Below are 13,601 nucleotides of genomic sequence, written 5' to 3' on the forward strand. Positions count from 1 at the left end.
AAAGAACCCAATGGACTCAGAACTTGAAATTGATGTCATGAACAGCAAATAGGGTAGAATGCAGAAACTGTCTTTCGGCCTGAAGGGAAATAAAGGTTTCGCTAGCTAGTGAGAAGGGGAATCATATGGAGACATCAGTAATAGTAAATACTAGATCTCCCAAAAGAAGTAAAAGAATAGAAAGAGCTGTTGCCTGGCTTTTAATGGTGTTGACCAGAAGACCAGCTGCCCTCCTCAACCCAGCTTGGGCTGGAGAGCCCTGATGGGAAGAAGTATCTGACAAATGGGCTTAGGGGTTCCCCCTGGAGTCCTGTATATCCCCATAGCAAGGTGCTGATGGTGAGGGTTTAGGGAAGTGGGAGAGTGTAGCTGGTGGACTTGCACATGCTTTGTGGTCAAGACAAGGACTCAGCGGGGATGCCTTGGCTCAGCGAATGGATCAGATGTACACCCCAGTGCCAGGGCAAAATAGGAGATCTCAGAAAAAAGACCACCCTTGAGGAGAAGGGAAGTAGTGGGAAGCAGAAAAGCTGGAAGCAGACCAAGAATTTGCCTAAGGGAGACTTAGGTCAAGTCCAGAAGTGATTGCATTTACCTTGAACTAAGATTGTTTTTGCTGCTGATTAGAAAGGGGCAGGGGTGGTGGTAGAATGAACTTCAATCTTGGAGAAATAAAGAAGCTATACTTTGGCCAGCCTCTGTTTGTGGTGGTTTCTGGGTCAGCAACCTCTCATTCTCTCTCATCTCTTGTGCTTGCTTGGCACCATGCTCCCTAGTTCTACCTCCAAAACCTCTCTTGAATCCACCTGCTCTCCATCCACTCTTTAGCTTAGGCCTGCAACACTTCTCAGGGACAACCGTGGTGGCCTCTTAGGTATCCTCTGTCCCTCTAGGCTTCTGAGGCCCTCTTCAAACACTTTTCTGCAGACAGCAGAGGAATAACAGGACATATTCATTGTTTTCTTTACCTAGACCAGCACCAACTCTCCTGGTTAGTCACTCTGCATTCCAACCTATCTGTTTTGAATGGGATTCACCTTATTACACTTTATTGGCCATCACTGATTGGCCAAGGGGATCGAGCCCCTGACCTAGGTTGGGCCAATCAGAGCCTGTCCCCAGATTTTTTAACTTGGGGGCAGAGAGAGCTCCTAACATTTATAGAACACTCACTACACACCAGGCTCTGGTTGAGCCCTTCACAGACATCATCTCCTTTGACCCTCATAAGACTAGTGTTAATGAGGCTGGTGCTGTTATTATGAAATGTGGTCTGAAGATGAGGGCGCTGAGGACAGAGCAGTTAGACAGTAAGTAACAAGGAGCACGACTCAAGTGAGGGAGGCCTGCTAACCGAACTCCTGAGCTTCCCCCTGGGTCTCTTTTTGGTCACAACTTGAAGGAAGTGAGGCGCTCCTAGCCAAGATGCCAGTATGTGGAAGAAGCGGGCTCCAGAGAGTGAGGCTGGCAGGCCAGGAGATGGGGCAGCCCGGAGACAAGAGAGAGGGTCTGACGGCCAAGTCCATAGCTCCAGGTGACCTAGAGGCCCAACCTGGCCTGTGGTTTGGTTATAGAAGTCAACTGAGTTCTCCTTCTGCCCAAGTGGATTTGAGTGGAGCTTCCCTCACTGCCACAGGAGAACTGTGACTGCATGAGAACAAGCTCACACCTGCCTCCCTGCTCTAGCACATCCCTGATTCATTACCCTTAGGATAAAAGCTCAAATTCATTGGCATGATGCCCTGCGTGTGCTGGCCAGCCAGATCTGTCACAAATCTCCTGCACCACGCATGCCCTGAGCCCATGGCGGTCCTCGTGGGGCCAGGTGAGAGGTCTTTGTTTAGGATTTCACCTCTGTTCCTTCCTTTTCCTGCCTCAAAATTCACCTCTTTCATGTGCCATCTCTTAAAAACCTGGGTCTTGGACTTTTTTTTTTTTAACTACAGAAATAATTTGAGGACATCTTAGAAGGTTACTGCATACCCAAGGTAACCAGGGGCAGCCACTGGTTACATTTTGACACACTTATCAGAATTGTTTAAAAAAATATTTTTCTATTTATTTACATGTAACACAACACATAGTCTTTTTTAAAAAAATCCAAGAGAATAGCAAGACTTTGATGAAGAGCAGCCTTCTCCATATTTTCCCTACCCCTAAACTCCCACCCTAGACTATGTGATCTGCTCCTTGAGATCACTTCCCCAACTCTAAAAAGCTCTTAGATCTCTTGAATTAGGAAGGATGCTTTCACCAGCATCTAACAGAACACCTAAAAGTGGCTTAAAGAGTAAGATCATTTATTTCAGAGAATGAAAAGCCCAGATAGAAATCAATGGTTCCAAGTGACCAGGCTCTGAGTCAGTAGAGAGCTTCAACTCCTCGCCTTCCCCTCCTGGTCACAAGATGACTGTCAGAGCTCCATGCATCACATTATCCATCTTTTTCTTTCTTTCCTTCCTTCCTTCCTTCCTTCCTTCCTTCCTTCCTTCCTTTCTTCTTCTTTCTTTTTCTTTCTTTCTTTCTTTCTTTCTTTCTTTCTTTCTTTCTTTCTTTCTTTCTATTTCTTTCTTTCTTTTTTCTTTTTTTCTTTCTCTTTCTTTCTTCTTTCTTTTCTTTCTAGAGAGGGGGAGAGGGGAAGGGGGGAGAGAGGGAGAGGAGGGGTAGAGGGAGAGAGAGAATCTCAAGCTGGCTCCCCTCAGCATGGAGTCCAATGATGCAGGGCTCAACCTCATTACCCTGAGATCATGATCTCAGCCAAAATCAAGAGTTGGACGCTTAAGTGACTGAGCACTCAAGGTGCCCCTCCATGCATCACAGTTTCACCCAACATCACCTAGGCAGAAGGGAAGGGGCAGGGCCAAGAAAGCTCTCCGGTGCATCACCTTAATCAGAGAATAAAATGCTTCCTTGACACTACCAGAAAAAGTTTCCTTTTAAGACCCTAGACAAAATTGGGTCACAGGAGTTCTCTGAACAGCATCTGCTACCCTCTATTTCTAGTTCATGAGATCCACTGATGTCCCAACTGGAAGATTAGGCTTTAGGACACTTGGAGAATACTCCTTCCATCCCTGATTCTCCCAACATTTTAAAGTACCTCTACTAGTTATCTTTTCAATTTTGAGAAATCCACGTGCCCCTTCACGCCTTGATCCACTGCATGCCCACAGAAGCTCTTGCCTCCCCTCATCATCCCCATCAGCCCTCACCCCCAGGTCCCCCTCCAGGGCTGTCTTCTGACTTCTACATCTTTCCTTTCACATTGTGACAGGTGATAACACTGACATTTTATTCCTTCACCATAATAAAATCCAGGTCACTACAAAAATTGAATATCAATGAAAACTGGAAAGAAAAAGACACAATTCTCATTATTTGAGACAGCTATCACATATATTTCCTGTGGGTACCTACCCATGAATTTAGAAGTTTTTAGAAAGTCTAGCAAAATGCACAGTGAACCCATTACGGTGGTTACCTCTGGGGAGGAGGGAGGAAATGGGATGGCAGTGGGTGGCCAAAAGGGACTTCGGCATCATCTGCAATGTTCTATTTTTTAAAAAGGAGAATGTATTCATGTTCTGCTTGTGTTATTAAACTTTAATTTGAAAAAATTCCCATTCATTTTCAGCCAATTATGTCAGCTCCATGTGTTTGGCAGCGTTTGCATGTTTGTGTCCAGGGAGGAAGAACGTCTATTTTGTGTGTGTGTGTGAATGAACTACAGTGATTAGTAAGTAGATTTTTAGAAAATGTAGCAAGCAAGAGCAAAAAAAAAAAAAAAAGAAGTGCAGAACTTGTTCACAGCAATAAAAATACAGGAATAAACCCATTAGGAAATGGGTAGGTTCCTGATGGAGAAAAGTATTGTAACTGAAGAGATACAAGGCAATCAGAATAAATGCAGGGTTCTACTGAACTCGCAGATCAAAAGGCTCACTATTGTATTGATGTCAATTTCCCATAATTAATCTTGAAATTCACAGAACTTGACAAGCCATTTTAAAAATTCATGTGGAGGAGTTAATGTGCAGAGTGATAGTTCACTTAGATAATTGAAAAAGAAGCACAGTGAAAGGGGGCATTTTACTTAAAAGATATCAAAAGGTAGCATAAAGCCCTAGCAGATAAAATAGGAATATATAGACTGGTGGAACAGAACAGGGGCTTCACACCAACCTAGATGCTGTCACTCAGTGTGTGAGGCAGCTTCACTCTGGATCCGTGGAGAAAGGATGAACTGGTTAGTTTCTTGAGTGGCAACAGTCAGTTGTACATTTGGGGAGTGGTTAGATCATACCTCACTTCGACCTTAAAAATGTATTCCACATTCATGAAAGACCCAAATAAAGACAAATTTATTAGACAAGAATACAGAATATATTTAAGCCATAGGTGTGAGAAAGGCTTAAGTGTGATATATCCATAAAAGGAATAAAGGAAAAGACTGATAAATCTGGTTAGGTCAAAACTGATAACTTCTAAAAGAGCCTACAAAGAGTTAAAGGCAACAGATGAGCCAGAAGAAAATACTCGCCATGTATATATAAGAGATTAATATCTGGGTTATATTAGGAAATTCCACAAATCAGTAAGATAAAGACAAACCATCTATTTTAATGAGCAAAAATAAACAGATAATTCAGAAAAAGGAAAATACAAATGTCAGTGCCCATGAAAATCTCACTTGCAAACATATCTACCGACATATAAAAAATGCTTCCATTCTTCACCCATCAGATTGGCAAATATTTAAAACAGCTGCTTATGGTATGAGGATTTGAGTCCTCTCATATCCTCTTACTGGAAGTTTAAACGATACAGAAATTACGGAGGACACATTGGTAGTATCTGTTAAAACTAAAAATGTGGACACCTTGGGACCCCAAATTCCATTCTCAATCCCAGAAAAAAATTACAGAGCAAGCATGTGCAAGGCTGTTTTCTGCAGTGCTGCTTATGATGGAGGAAAGAAAAGAAAGCAACTGCGTTTGTCCAAGGATCTTAGAGAAGAGAAAATGTGGTATTATCAGAGGAATGAATACAATACAGCTACTAAAAGGAACCAGCAAGAGCCATTTGTATGAGTATATTCTAAAAATATATGATTGAGTGAAATAATTACATTAAAATCCTCATAAAGTGGGATGATCCATTCAAAATATCTACATGACTACTATACATTTCTATGAAAGGAGACACATAAAGTTGTGGAGGGGGTAGGAAACCAGGGTTTCAGAGGGTGGCCAAATGAAACTTTAGCTATATTGGTATTGTTCTACTTTTAAAAAGGAGAATGTATTCATGCTCTGCGTGTTTAATTAAAGTATAATTTAAAAAGGTTCTAATTTGTTTTCAGCCAATTATGCCAGCTCCATGTGTTTGGTTATGCTCATATGTTTGTGCCAGGGAGAAAGAACAGTTACTTTGTGTGTGTGTCTGCAAACCAAGCACAGTGATTAGTAAACAGGTTGAAATGGAATAAAGAAAAACAAGGGCCAAACAAACAAAGGAGAGGTCTATTCTCAGGTGACAGCCAAACCTAAGATAAATCCAGGAATAAATTTATCAAGAAATATTCAAGACTTTGACCAGAGGAACATGTAAAACTTCCCAGGAAGACATATAAGACCAGGCCTAAGAGAGGTAGCCTGGCACTGTGTACTGGTAGGAAGACCAAATATGCCAGAGATGCCAATTTTCTTCAAACTTACCCGTAAACTCAAAGTAATCCCAATGAAATTTTTCCTGAAACCCGGCAGACTGATTTAAAAATTCATGTGGTGGGACAAATATGCAAGGATGACCAAGGCAATTTTGCAAAAACAACAAAGAGGGTGGGATTTGTCCCGCCAGTTGGTAAAGCATATTATCAAGCTCAGGAGTAGACAAATAGATCAGTGGACCAGAAAGAGCTCTGACATAGACTCGCATTGGAATTTAGTGTCAGGTGAAGGTAGCAATTTTAAATCCATGGAGAAATGACAGATTATCCAGTAAATGGTATTGAAAAACACTGGTTATCAGTTTTGAAACTTATTGAAGTTAAATACCAATTTCACACTAAAAATAAGCTTCATACATAGCAAAGACTTAAATGTGAAAATTGCAAAATAATGTAAAATAATGTGAGAAAGAAAATTATAAAAGCTTTAGAAAAAAGAGAGGAAAAATGGTTGTGATCTTAGTGTAAAGAGGGCCTTCTCAAAGCAAGGTTATAAATTTGACATAGAAATAAAAAGCTGTGTAGTAAGAGATACACTACAATTAAAAGACAAATGGTAGAGGATTCTGCATAATGCATAGGGCAGAAAGGGAAGTACTATCAAGAATACATAAAGAATTCCCATAAATCAATATGAAAAAGACACCCAGGACAAAGATGGACAAGGTGGGGGGATGCACAATACTTTGAACATGACACAACATAAACAGCCAGGAGACCCATGAGGAGACCATAGCACGACCAGTCACTCAGGAAAACACAAATTAAAGCAAGAAGAACCCATTTTTTACCCCTGAGGTTTGGAAACTTTAAACGCTGGCAATGGTCTGGAAAAATAAGGATTTACATTTACTTGTGGAGGGAGTTGAAATTGTCATAGCCACTCCAGGAAACAACTTGGGCTACGTCTATTAACACTACAATAGTGGGCACCAGAGAGGCCAGAGTTCCACTCTCAGTACCTACCCCACAGAAATATTTCAGGATGAGACAGGTACCAAAATGTTCTCCGCAGCAAACTTTTTAATTTTTTAAAATATTTTATTTATTTATTTGAGAAAGAGAGAGCACGAGCAGCAGAGTGGGTGGTGAAGGGCAGAGGGAAAGGGAGATGCAGACTTCTGGCTGAGCAGGGCGCCCAATGTGGGGCTCAATCCCAGGGCTCCGAGATTATGACCTGAGCTGAAGGCAGCTCCTTAACCAACTGAGCCCCCCAGGCGCCCCTCTCAGCAGCATTCTTCATGATGGGGGGCGGCGGCGGGGGGAGCCCTGACAGGGTCTTGGATGCTAGAATAGGGAAAACATGGTACAGTCATGTGACGGAGTACCACATAGCTGTTAAAAGAATGAACAAGAGCTGGTATGTCAACAACATGGGTAGATCTCAATAATGTGATAATGAGTGAAAAAATGCAGGATAAAGTATAATCCCTCTGATGTGGTATAATTAATTTAAAATGCTTCCATTAATACTACATATTTACTATGGAAGGCAATATATAAAACTGGGAATAGCGGCACCTCCATGGAAAGGGAAGGCACTAGGATCTCAGGTGGCCAAAGGAAACTTTAGCTATATTGATATTGTTCTACTTTTAAAAAGGAGAATGTATTCATGCTCTGCGTGTTTAATTAAAGTATAATTTAAAAAGGTTCTAATTTGTTTTCAGCCAATTATGCCAGCTCCATGTGTTTGGTTATGCTCATATGTTTGTGCCAGGGAGAAAGAACAGTTACTTTGTGTGTGTGTCTGCAAACCAAGCACAGTGATTAGTAAACAGGTTGAAATGGAATAAAGAAAAACAAGGGCCAAACAAACAAAGGAGAGGTCTATTCTCAGGTGACAGCCAAACCTAAGATAAATCCAGGAATAAATTTATCAAGAAATATTCAAGACTTTGACCAGAGGAACATGTAAAACTTCCCAGGAAGACATATAAGACCAGGCCTAAGAGAGGTAGCCTGGCACTGTGTACTGGTAGGAAGACCAAATATGCCAGAGATGCCAATTTTCTTCAAACTTACCCGTAAACTCAAAGTAATCCCAATGAAATTTTTCCTGAAACCCGGCAGACTGATTTAAAAATTCATGTGGTGGGACAAATATGCAAGGATGACCAAGGCAATTTTGCAAAAACAACAAAGAGGGTGGGATTTGTCCCGCCAGTTGGTAAAGCATATTATCAAGCTCAGGAGTAGACAAATAGATCAGTGGACCAGAAAGAGCTCTGACATAGACTCGCATTGGAATTTAGTGTCAGGTGAAGGTAGCAATTTTAAATCAGTGGAGACATGATATATTATTACATAAATGGTGTTAGGACAATTACCTATCTATTTGGGAATGGGGAGTTTAAAGTCAGATCTTAAGATCCATGCATATAGAATTTAGTTTGTGTATATAGTACAAAGGCTTAAATATATATTTATATGTAAACTATAATTTTTAGAGAAAACATAGGAAATGCTTATGGCCTTCATATACCAAAGGTGTTCTTAAATAAGACTGTAAAAAAGACATAAAAGTAAGATTGATAAATTTGATTTATCAAATTTTAAATTTCTGAAACAAAAGATACCATATAATTAAGTAACAAGAATCACAGTGTAGAAAACATTTGCAATATACATAACAAAGTATTAGTATTCAAAATACATAAAGAACTCCTAAAGGTCAATAGCAAAAAGACAAAAGAAAAAAACTTTAAAAAAATAGGCAAAGGATGTGGACAAGCAATCCAGAGGAGGAAATATAAATATGGACAGTAAATAGATGAAGACTTCAGTCTTGTAGGTAAATCAGAAAAATTCAAATGGAAACAAGATACTATTTTTCACTCATCAGACTGGTTATACATGTAAAACTTGGAAACAGCCTGGGAAATGGATGCTCATATGCAGCTGGCAGGAGATTACATTAGTAAGGTACTTCGGAGAACATTTTAGCGGTTCCTATTAGAATTCAAGATGTATGTACCCTATGACCCATCAATTCCATTTTCAAGTATCTGTCCCAGAGAAACACTTGTACATGTGCAAAACAGGCAATGTACAAGGATGCTCTCACAGATTTGTCTTAATGGAATGGAACTGGGAACATTTTAACAGTCAATTAACAGGAAGCAAGGAAATCAAACGTGGTGTAATCGGTTATGGCCACCAGTCACCAGCTGCAACAAGCTACACTAGGAATCTTGCAGGGTACACTAACCTGAGAGCAACACCTCCAGTGTGTACACACCATGTCTGTGCAAAGAAACACACACAAAAAGAGAACAGAAGACGTCTTTCAATGGGCATAAGAAAATATTTTAAGTAAATAGCTAAGAGCAGCAGCAACCTCTAAAGGAGAGGAGGGGCCTGGGGCAGAGATTGGGGGCATGGGGCGGGGGGGGGGGGGGGAGTCCAGCAGAGACTTTCTCTGTAACACTCTAATTTTATTTAAAGGAAAATGTATTCATGTATTACTTGTATAATTAAAATTTAATTCAAAAATTCTAATTCATTTCTAGCCAATTAGCTCTGCTTTACATGTGTGCTGTGTTCTCATTTATGTGCCCAGGGACAAAGCACATTTACTTTGAGTGTGTCTGTGAATGAAGCAGAGTGATTAGTAAATTGACTAGAATTTGGAAAGCCAGAAGAGGAAAAGGAAAACTCTTCCCACTTGCAAAAGCAACAGAACAGATAAGGTACTCAGGAATAAACCTGAGTTAAAGAGTGTGAAAAACCTTTATGGCAAAGGTGGGTGACCTTTATTAAAAGGCATTAAAAATCAAATCCAAGAGATAAGACTCTGATTAAATAGAGACAGATATCATGTTCACAGATGAGAACTGGCATCCTAGAGGTGTTCCTTTTCCCTTCAATGCAATCCCATTCAAAATTCCAATAAGATTTTTATCCTGGAACTTTGGTAAGTTGATTCTGAAATGTATATGAAAAAGTAAATGTGCAATATGACCACGGTAATTTTTAAAAAGAACAAGGGCCAAGGAGAGGGGGTACTTACCTTATCAGGCAGTAAAAGAAAGCTCTGCTCATTAAAGTCTGGTATTGGCCCAGAAGTAGACAGATCAACAGATCTGAATAGTCTAGACATAGGGAACTGGGAGAAAAGATGGTGTTGGGATAATAAATGGTGCTTAGCAAGCTGGTTATCCAACTGGAAAAAGATCAGATCAGATCTCTGTGTCATACCATACATGATAATACATTTCGGATGGGTTAAAGACTTAAAATTTTAAAAAATACATAAGTTTTAGATTCAAAGAGAGAATGTACTTATCATTCATGCAGCGGGGGTGCTTACGCAAGAGTGCTACCTGCTTTTGTGCTAGCACTGGGATTTCATCGCTGTGGTTTGGTTCGATGCTTTAATATCCGGTAGGTCTGGAGTTGGACCACACCTCCACTCTTCTGCAAGTACCTGCAGAGAATCTCCACCTGCACCTCATGGGCCCCCTCTCTTCCTCTTTCTCTCCAGCTTAGCCTGGTCCTAGGAAGGACTGTTACACTAGATGACTGAGGTCTGAACCTAGTTCCCGCCACGTGTGCTGTGTCAGTAAGGCACTTCCTCCTCTGGCTTCGGTTTCCTCCTCTGTTAAATTGGGTAATGCTCTGTCTCATGGCTGGGGGTGGGGTGGGGATATGAAGGTCACTTGGGATGATGAATATAAACATGCATAAGTCATGGAGCTTACAAGGATGGGAGGGGAGCTTGCTCCTCTACTTTTTCTGCACCCATCCACCCACCCAAACCCCTGCCACTCATGACAATGCCCCAATTCTTTCCTGCATTGTAACTTCTGGAGAAGTCCTGGATTATTTTTGGTCAAAAAGTTTGACCAATGACTTCAGATATTTGATTCCAAGGCAGAAAATACCAATTTGGCACCCAAAGAGCTTACTGCCTGTTGCTAGGTGCTGAGAAACACAAAAAATAAGACACAATCCTGGCCACAAGACAGAATACAATGGGTCTAATTAACACTGTAGTCAGTACACAGGTCAAATAAAAGCTCCCAAAAGAACATGGAGATAAGTTACTCTCTGAAAGGTATATAATTTAATTTTGCCTAATTCAGTCCGATACACATTGCCCCAAACGAGTTTATCCACCTCTGTACTTGATCCCAACCCCTTTGGGAGCTAATTTCACACTAATTGTCTCCATCCTTAATCACTTCATCACTCAGGCTTGCTTCCCTCAGAATTCTTATGCCATCATTGCTCTTTCCTTTAACATTAAAATTTAAAAACCTTAGACTTTGCTCCCTCTTCCTTTCTCTCTTTAATCGACCCCCACCCAAGCTGCCTCGGTCAAAGTCCCCAAAAGGTCTCAGAACATGGGCCCTGGTGGGTGCCAATCAGCAGGGCCACCATGGTACCTGGGCAGTTGTACATGGGAGGGGCCCGCAGATCAGCCCTGTCCCCCTGACCTCTCTGCATACTCTGATACTCTGACCCCCCTGATACTCACTGCTGATCACTTCATCCTTCTGCCAAAAGACCTCTCTGGCCCTTTCTCTTCAGTGTCCTAGGAAGATCCTTCTTTTCTTTTACAGCTCCCAAGTGTTGGTGCTTCTTGGGCTCCATTTCTGGCCTCTTCTTCCTCAGCCACCCTTCATAGCCTCAGGATATTCCAGAAACCTAACACTACTTTAATTCACATTTGGGATCCCTCAGGAACTCTGAGCCCATCTCTGTAATTTCTTACTTTGAGCTCTGGATATCTGTATTCAGCCACTCCCTTCCCATCTCCATTTGGATGTCTCAGCTCTGTACCACCAGCCTTGGAGTCTGCCTCTCAGACTTAGTCCCTTTCCAGGGCTTTCCAGTTCTGAGAATGGCATTGCCACCTCACCAGTAAGGCAAGCCAGAAATGTAGGGGTCATTCTGAATACCTCCTCTCCCTGCCCGACTTCATTCCATCAGCACCAAGACTAACCAGACTATGTTGACTGTGTCTAAATCCTGTCTACCATGACCACAAAAACTCCTTAACTGGTCTCCCTAAGTCTCCCTGTGCTTCTTCTGATTTCTCCATAGCACAGAGAGTCTCAGATGACCGTGACATACCAGAGTAGGTCTTGGCCCTGCTCCCCTTGCTCCAGGATGTGGGCAGGAGCTCAGCCCTGGCCTCCATGGGCCCGCACAGCCAGCACTGCCTGCCTTTCTAGTCTCGCTTCATCTCCTTTTGCACAGGCTGTTCCTTTCGTCCAAAATGCTTTTCCCCAATTTTCTCTAATTAACTCCTTTCCCTTCTTAACAACTTGGTTCAAGTGTCACCTCCTCAGGGAAGCCTCCTGGAGTCAGCCTAGGACAGGTCCGCCTGTCACATGGCTCCTTCCTTTAGAGTGCCTGCCCCTGTTGTGGACCAATAAGCGCCACTATTTCATTCGTCTCTTTCTCTTCTACTCCGCAGGCTCCACGGGAACAGGGATTCTGCCTATATCCCCGCTGTTAGGCACACTGCCAGGCACATAATAGGCACTGAGTTAGAACATGTAGAATGAATAAACTTTTGTCATTCAACAATGCTTATTGCACTTGGGAGCTGATGTCTTCCTATAAACCTGCTCGTATCTTTCGTACACCTCTAATCTTTGACCTCTCCGAGTCCTCCTTCCAGACTCCTCAAAGGACTTAGTGACAAAATCGCCTCCCCTTCACATGGTTATTTCAGTTTATGCTCCATTACCCCCCTCCCCACCAAATGTTCTTATTAAGGTCACCCAAAACTTACTAATCATGAAATCCAAAGAAAATATTCTAACTTTATTTATCGGAGTTCTCTGCTGCATTTGACAACAGTTGATTACTTTCTCCTTGGAATGTTTCACTCCCTTGGTTGCCCTGGCAACCCCTCTCCTAGTTGTTTGTCGCATCTCTGAGGTCCTTCCCTTTTGTCACCTGCTCTCACCTTGATTGGCTCCTCACATGACACTGTAACTCATGATTCTACCTTGGGCCCTGTCCCATTCTCTTTCTGGGGATCTCACTCATTCTCGGGCTTCCCTTTTACTCTCAAAGTGGCCTTGGCCCTGGGCCAGTACTTCCAGTCCAATCTCTCCCTGAGCCCCAGAGCCCAGATCCAAGTGCCTGCTGGGCTCCACTTGGCTGTGGCCCTGACCCCTTGGCTATATCTGAGTACACTGCCGCACTCCTCACACTGGCTCCCCATGCTGTGTTTCTCATCACAGGGGCCTTCCTGCCACCAACTCAGGGCCAACCAAGGCACATGGGAGTCACCCTCATCTTTAGCCTCTCTTACCTGACAGTGACTCACACAATTATTTTTGGTTTTTAGCTACTACAAGTTTCTGATCTATTTCTCTTCATCTCTACTGGTATAATTCAGGCCCCTCCCTTTCTTATCTGGAGCTTGGTTTCCTATTATATCTCTCTGCCCCTGGGCTGGTTACTTCTTGTGATGGATGTCTTAGGGTTTAGGCTTTCTAGGATCTCTTATTCCTCCTAAGGCCCCTTGTTATATTTACGGTAGTTTCCTGTTCTCTATTTTATGTGGCTGTGATGAGATCTGGGCTGCTCTTGCACACAGAAGCTAGAGGCTCCTCCTCCAGCTCCTGCTTCTTACCACCCAGGTCCCATTGGGGTGGCACCAGGCTTGAGCTGAGCCAGTTAGACCAAAGCTCTCTTTTGACTTTGACTTCTATTCCAACATGAAAGGAAGAGAATTATTCAATGTCTAGGAGATACTATGTGTTAGCAGACCCTGAATGTAGCATTTCAGATTGTGCTGGGTCTTCACCCACTTCACTGTCCATCACTCTCTCCTTCCCTCCTGCCCCCCCACCCTCAGTCTCTGTTTCCTAACCTGTGAAATGGGGCTGGTGGTAGTTGTGTGCCT

The 13,601-nt window shown here is 42.4% G+C and overlaps 2 long non-coding RNA genes across 5 annotated transcripts in view; one reads left to right on the forward strand and one right to left on the reverse strand.

Annotated features, from left to right (window-relative positions):
* LOC144298317 (uncharacterized) overlaps window positions 1-13,601 on the forward strand; it is a 31,297-nt gene that overhangs the window by 9,273 nt on the left and 8,423 nt on the right. The gene's annotated exons all lie outside the window — the stretch shown is intronic.
* LOC144298320 (uncharacterized) overlaps window positions 1-13,601 on the reverse strand; it is a 21,242-nt gene continuing 7,641 nt past the window's right edge. Inside the window, exons 1-3 of one of the 3 annotated variants that reach the window (XR_013365249.1) lie at window positions 12,477-13,591; window positions 9,741-9,893; window positions 1-8,974 (exon numbers count right to left, since the gene is read on the reverse strand). This is a non-coding gene — a long non-coding RNA (uncharacterized LOC144298320). Of the gene's footprint in view, window positions 8,975-9,082; window positions 9,656-9,740; window positions 9,894-12,476; window positions 13,592-13,601 lie in introns of those variants that run through there. The other 2 variants (XR_013365248.1, XR_013365250.1) reach the window with 2 other exon arrangements.

The sequence above is a fragment of the Canis aureus genome, chromosome 26 (assembly GCF_053574225.1).
Source record: "Canis aureus isolate CA01 chromosome 26, VMU_Caureus_v.1.0, whole genome shotgun sequence".
NCBI lineage: Eukaryota > Metazoa > Chordata > Mammalia > Carnivora > Canidae > Canis > Canis aureus.